This window comes from Trichosurus vulpecula, chromosome 3, assembly GCF_011100635.1.
Source record: "Trichosurus vulpecula isolate mTriVul1 chromosome 3, mTriVul1.pri, whole genome shotgun sequence".
NCBI lineage: Eukaryota > Metazoa > Chordata > Mammalia > Diprotodontia > Phalangeridae > Trichosurus > Trichosurus vulpecula.
Window position 1 is genome coordinate 382,022,213 of NC_050575.1, and position 6,930 is coordinate 382,029,142.

Consider the following 6,930-nt stretch of genomic DNA (forward strand, 5'->3'; position numbering starts at 1 on the left):
GCTCGGCCGGGGAGGCTGGGAGACAGCCGGCAGCGCGAGCGGCCGCGGTCTGGCTCCGCCCAGCGTGCGCCGTCTTGTGCGTGAGCCGAGGGCTCCTGCAAGGCCGCTGAAGTAAGGCGAGATCTCGCGATGTTTGGCGCTTCAGTCCGGGAGCAAAGGATTCAAAAGCCAAGCGGTGGGCGGAGCTCCCACAGGCTGGCTCCCAGCCAGCCAGACTGCGGTGTAGACGTTTGCCCCTGACGGGCTCTGAGTGCTGGAGAGCGGAACACGGTGTCTGCTCCGAACTTTTTTTTGCCAGTGCATTCATTATGCAGCGCTCTGCGTACAGTACGTAGAAGCTTAATTAAGGTTTTTTGTTGAATGAATGAATCGATTTTGAATCCAAAAGTTGAAAACTACCGCATCCTGAATAATCAATACTTTCTATGAGAACCCGTAAGCGCGCTTTGCAAACCTTAAAGCGCCGTATCAATCCTAGCCATTATCGTTAGCCCAGGAAATTGTGGCAGGATGAATTAAGTTACAGCTTCTCCCAGTCCTAATTGTATTATATTTTCCAATATTTGCATAGCTCTTCTGGCGTAAGTCAAGTACGTGATTCCCTTAGACCAGAGCTTCTTCAACTTTTTTTTTTTTTGGCTGAGCTCAACCTTTATTTCTGACCCCCTCAGGCCGAATGGTGAAGCCTATGGACCCATTCACACAATAATGTTTTTAAAGGCATAAAACACATGTGATTACAAAGGAAGCCATTTATACTGAAATATTTAAGTCAAAATAGAAAAGAAAAGGTCGGGAACCTTTCCCCTGCTCTAACTCCCTTAAACCTCACAACTGGTGAATTATGCACAACCCTTGAGAACCTACTCCACTCCTACTTTTCCAGTCTTCTTAAACCTAATTACGAGACATTTATATTCTTTGATACGGTGACGTTGTCCGCTTGGCTGTTCTATGAACAAGACATTCCATCTTTAGGTTCTGGGAATTTTCTCTGGCCATCCCCCATGCCTGGAATGCTCTTCCTTCTCAGCTTAGGACTGATGTCCTCCCTGGTTTCCTTTGAAGTCCCAACTAAAATCCCACATTCTACAGAAAGACTTCTCTAACCCCTCTTAATTCTAGTGCCTTCCCTCTTAATTGTATCCGATTTATCCTGCATATAACTTGCTCTCGTCTCCCCCGTTAAGATTGTAAGGTCCTTGGAGTCTGGGACAGTCTTTCACAAACTCTTTTTTGTATCCCCCAGTGCTTAGCACGGTGCTTCGAAAACAGAAAGGCTTGATAAATGATTTCTGATTGATTACAAAGGATCTTTATTCCCATTTATAGGTAAGAAAACCCGAGGCTTAGGACATGAGCTCAGTTAAGTGGCCCATGAGAAAGGGGGCTGGGATTAAAACCCAGGTTTTTGACTTCCAAGCCCAGTACTATTTTCTACTCCACCAAAATGTTCTATTTTTCAAGAGCAGCACATCTTCTGAAGCCCTTCCTGGGTCTGAATTTGGCAGCTTGGGGGTTCAAGATTTGGGGTTGGTTTGTTTTTTAAGCATCACCATATTTCTACACTGGTTCTTCTTCCCTGAGAAGAGGCTCCAGCAGAACTGTGGCTGGTGGGGAGATTGAGAGAACAGGACAGTAACTTCAAAGTGAGGAACAGGGTTGGGGGGAGGGGGCAGGTTGATGATTTAGGGTTCTAGGGTACCTCACTTTCATTCACAGGCTGCAGAAATTGGGCAACCTCTTTCTTCCTCTTTCCCTGCAACCACAGTTAAAAACAGTAACTAGCATTTATTGAGTGCTTGACAAGCACTTTACAAATATCTCGTTTGATTTTCACAACAAGCCTGGAAGGCAGGCACACAATCATTATCCCTGTTACAGATACAAAAACTGAGGCAAAAACAGAGGTTAAATAGCTTGAGGTGGGGGTCACCCAGCTAGTTAAGTGTCAAGAGGGCACATTGGAACCCAGGTCTTCCTGACTCCAAGACCTCTGCTCCCACCTGGCCTTGCTAAGCCCCCTGTTTTAATCAGGGTTTCTTTTTTTTTTTCCCCACACACTCTGGAAAAGATCATTCCACCTTCCCTCTTATCACCTATATGCTAAGGACTTGGCTAAGGCACCAGTCCTTAAGGAGCTCAGTCTAATATAGGAGGCATGCCAACAACTATGTACATATAAATATATATATGTTAATTCTTTTATTGGCTTGTGCCCATGCCTTGCCAAACCCCATCAGCCTCCTCTGCTTCTATTCATGTCCTGCAGAACAGAGCTGTCAGAACTTATTGGAAATTGTCCTCTCCATTACTGCAAGGTAATCTTTTTACACTAATTTTTACTCTCCCTGGGAGCCTTTTGAAAGCTCTTCTCACCAGCCTCCCACACCTCTGTTCACAACTTTGCCCTATACTTCACTAAGAGGCCTTTCAACCTTGGTACTCTCCTCTCCCCACACTAACATTTCAAAACCCCTACCCATTTTGTCATTTATCATAGCCTCAGATGAAGATGTAGCCCTTCTCAACAAGAGAGATTTCATTTCACTCTCTATTTGTACTTTTCCCTCCACCCCACACATCCTGGGGTGCCTTGCAGCTGACCCTCTCCCCAGCTAGTATAGCATCCTCTGGACCAGAGTTTGAGACAAGATGTGGGTTAATCTGATTAATTTTAGAATTCAACCCAGGGGCGGAGCTGTCTAGCCTGCCCCAGACCATGCTTCTCATACACCTACCCCATCATCCTGCTATAGTTATCTCTCTGCCCTGCCTCTGCATGCATGCCTTCAGAACAGAAGAGCACTGATATAGTACCTACTATGTGCTAAGTAAGTACTTTGTAAAAAGAGAAAGGTAATAGAGAATAGAGCACCCTACGAGTCTAGGCTTCATTCCTATGACTTCTCAGACCAAAACTCCCCTACATGTCCACCCATATTGATTCCCAATTATCAGTCAATAAGCATTTATCAAACACTCGATGTCTAACAGATACTGTGCTATATGCTTGGGATAAAAAAAAATTAAAACCATCGCTGCTCTTGAGGAACATATGTGTATGGTGGTCAGCAAAAGTTTCAAAGAATAGAACTGGAAGGAAATCAGACACAAGGAAATAGAAATAAGGAGAAAGGGCATTCTAGGCATGGAGGGAGCCAGCACAAAGGAACAGAGAAAGAGAATCGTGTTCTTAAGGCAGGTCAGCAAACATTTATTAAGTGCCTACTATGTGCCAGGCACTGTGCTAAGTGCTAGAGATACTAAGAAAGGAAGAAACAGTTCCTGCCCTCAAGGAGTTTGCAATCGAAGGGAGGAGACAACTTGCAAAAAAAATATGTACAACTAAGAGACATACAGGGTTAATTGGAGAAAGGTCCAGAGAGGGAGGGTACTAGTATTAAGGGGAACAGTGTTGTATGTGAGGAACAGCAAGAAAACTAGTTTGGCTGGACTCTGTAGAGTTCAGGAAAGAGAGTAATGTATAATAAGGCCAGAAAGGTTGGGGGCAGCTTGTGAAAAGCTTTAAGTGTGAGAGTTTACATTTGACTTTAGAGGCAACAGAAAACTAATGGAGTTGATTTACTAGTAGTGACATTGTCAAAACTGAACTTCAGGAATGGTTGTGTGGAGGATGGATCAGGCTGAGGAATGTGAAAGGGCACCCAGCTGGGAGGCTCTTGAAGAAGTTCAGGTGAGAGGTGATGGAAGACTTGAACCAGGGTGGTAGACCTGAGTACAGTTAGATATTCAGGATATGAAGATTTGGCCACCCATTTTATGTGAGGAAGTAAAGTCAACAAGCATTTATTAAGCATCCATTATATGCCAGGCACTGTGTTAAGCCCCAGGGGATACAAAGACAGGCAAAAAAAAATTGCTCCTGCTTTCAAGAAGCTCACAGTCTAATGGGAGAGACAACATGTTAAAACAACTGCACACAAGATATAGACAGGATAAAGTGGAAATGATCTCAGAGGGAACATACTAGAATTAAGAAGGATCAGAAAAGACTTGTTACAGAAGACAGAACTTTACCTAGGCCTGAAGGTAAGACAGGAGATGAGGAAGGAGAGCATCCTGAGCATGTCAGGGACAGCCAGTGAAAATGCACAGAGGTAAGAGAGAGAAAGAGTGCTTCTTGTGGGAGGAAGAGAAAGGAGGCTGGTGTCACTGGATTAAAGATAATGTGGAAGGAAGGTGAAAAGTAGGAAGAGGATGACATATAATGGGCTTCAGAAGCCAAATGGAAGATTTTCTATTTGTTTTTGGATGCAATATGGAGCCCACTGGGCAAGAGTCGGGGAAGGGTTTGGTGTTTGACACAGCCTACCCGTGCATTAGAAACATCAATTTTATAGATGAATGGAGGATATAATGGAATGAAGAGAAGCAGAAAGACTAACCAGAAGGCTACTGCAATAGCCCTGAGAGAATAACTGAATCTATGGGAGATGATGAAAATGACGAAATCCCCCAACAAAATCATACAGAGGGTAAAGAGGCTAAAAAAGAAGATATCATTGGGGTTCTCCCACAGTTATTGGGCACAGCTTTGACAAAGATCCAGCAAAGGAGACAGAAAGAGCAGTCAGACAGATAGCAGGAGCACCAAAGCAAAGCAGTGTCCTGAAAACTTGGAAAAAAGTATCAAGAAAAGGGTGATCAACAGCGTTAAAGGCTGCAGAGAGATCACGAAGAGGACTGAGTAGAGGCCAATGGATTTGGCAATTAAGAGATCACTGGTCACTCTAGAGAGGGCAGCTTCAGTTCAGTGATGAAGTTGGAAGCCAAACTGGTTTAAAAAAAAAAAAAAAAAGGAAGCTAAGGCAGCCTGGTTTAGTTTTTCTCAAAGACTTCAGCCATAAAAGGGAAGAGAGATATGGGATGATAGCTACCAGAGATAGATGGATCAAGTAAGGGTTTTTTGATGACAGGGGAGACATGGGTGTATATGTAGGCAGCAAAGAAGCCAGCCAATACGGAGAGATTGAAAATTAGTGAGAATGGGAGCAACAGAATAGGCTGGAGAAGCCTGGATAAAGGATCACTTGTGCGCAGAGGGGTGCATTGGTGAGGATAAGGGCCACCTCTAATGTGAGGAAATGGAAACAGATAGTGGCAGAAGGCACCAGAGTGATATAAGATGAGAATGGAAGAAGAGGCAAATAGCCTCTTAAAAAAATTTAATTGAAATATGAGGCAAGCTTCTCAGCTGAGAGAGTAGGAAGAGGGAGAGTCACAGGGCCTGAGTAGGGATTAAAAAATCTGGTAAAGTCAAGGGAGAGTGGAAGAGGCAAGGCTGAAGCCAATGCTATGAACCTGGGTGACTAGAAGAATGGTGGTATCCTCAACAAAAACAGGGAAGTTCTGAAGAGAGGTGGGTCTGAGGGAAGTGTCATTCCTATTTGTATCCTGGGCATCTGGCAGTTCTTGACTCATGACAGGAACTTAATTAAAATGCCTATCATTCAATCCCGGATCAACAAACATCCTTAAAAATGCCTCACTTGATCTTCCTTCCTCATCCCTCTTCCCTTTCTTAACCAACTTCCTAGAAAAAGTTGCCTACATTTATATCTGCTTTTCACTGTTCAACCCTAATATCAAGGTATTGTCCTCTCTTGGTTCTCCTCCTGCCTGTCTGATGCTTTCTTTTCAGTCTGATGTTATCTTCAGCCTGCCTCCTAATTTGTATAACCCAAAGCTCTGTCCTAGGCCCTCTTCTCATCTCCCTCTGCACTCTTTTTTGCTGATATCATCAGTATCCATGGGTTCAGTTATCTCCATTCAGATCATATATAGCCAGCCATCATCTCTCCTGATCTCTAGTATTGCATGACTAGTAGATATTTCAAAATATCCCCAAATATCTGATTATCTTTTCCCTGAAACCTACCCCCCTCTTCCCTCCTTATTTCTCTCAAAGCTACCATTCCTCTAGTCACACCCAATTTCTTATTCTCTCTCACCCCATACATCCAATCAGTTGCCACATCTTGTGGATTCTCCCTCCACAAAATCTCTCCATTCCACTTCTCCACTCTACAGCCAAGTCCTCCCTCTGGTTCAAGTTCACATCGCTGCTGGCTTGGGTCACTGCAGTAGCCTTACAATTCATCTCCCTGCCTCCAGTCTCTCCTCTTTCCAATCCACCCTCCTTTCAGCTTCTAGAGTTATATTCCTAAGGCTTCTGCTCACTAAACTCCAATAGCTCCCTATTTTAATCTCTAGGATCAAATGCTAATTTCTCTGGCATTTAAAGCCCTTCACAAACTGGCTCCCACCTACCATCTCCTGGCTTATTATACATGGACTCTGTGATCCGGCTGAGCTATCTTCTTTCTGGGTCTTTACACACAACATTCCAAAGCTCCAGTCCTTTCTATTAGGCTGTCCTCCATGCTTGGAAAGCATTCATTCCTTGCTTCCCCTTAGAATCCTCTCCCCACCAAAAAAAATGCCTTCTATTTGTTTTGTACATACTTATACAGTGTTCCAAAAGTCTTTGTACAATTTTGTACTATTAAAACTTAAAACCACAAAAAGACTTTTGGGACGCCCTGTGTGTGGAGGTGTTGTCTTTTCCAATAAAGTGTAAATTCTCTGAGGGCATCAGTTCTCATGCTTTGCCTTTGTATCCCAACAGGCAACTGGTAGGTGCTTAGTAAATATAAACAGATAAATACTAGATACTTTTTGCTTGTAGTAAGATATAAAAAGATAGCACCTTGTTTCCCTTCCTCCTTCTTCACCCAGGTCCTATAGAAAAAGACTAAGCTGCACATAAGCAATAACAGAAGAACGGAGGTCACAGGGAGAACACGGGAGGGCTTAGGAATGGGGACACAGGGAGTGCTGTGGAAGCTTTCAGTGGACCTGGACTGTAAGAATTAAGGAGCAGCAATTCAGTATCAGATGGCAAAG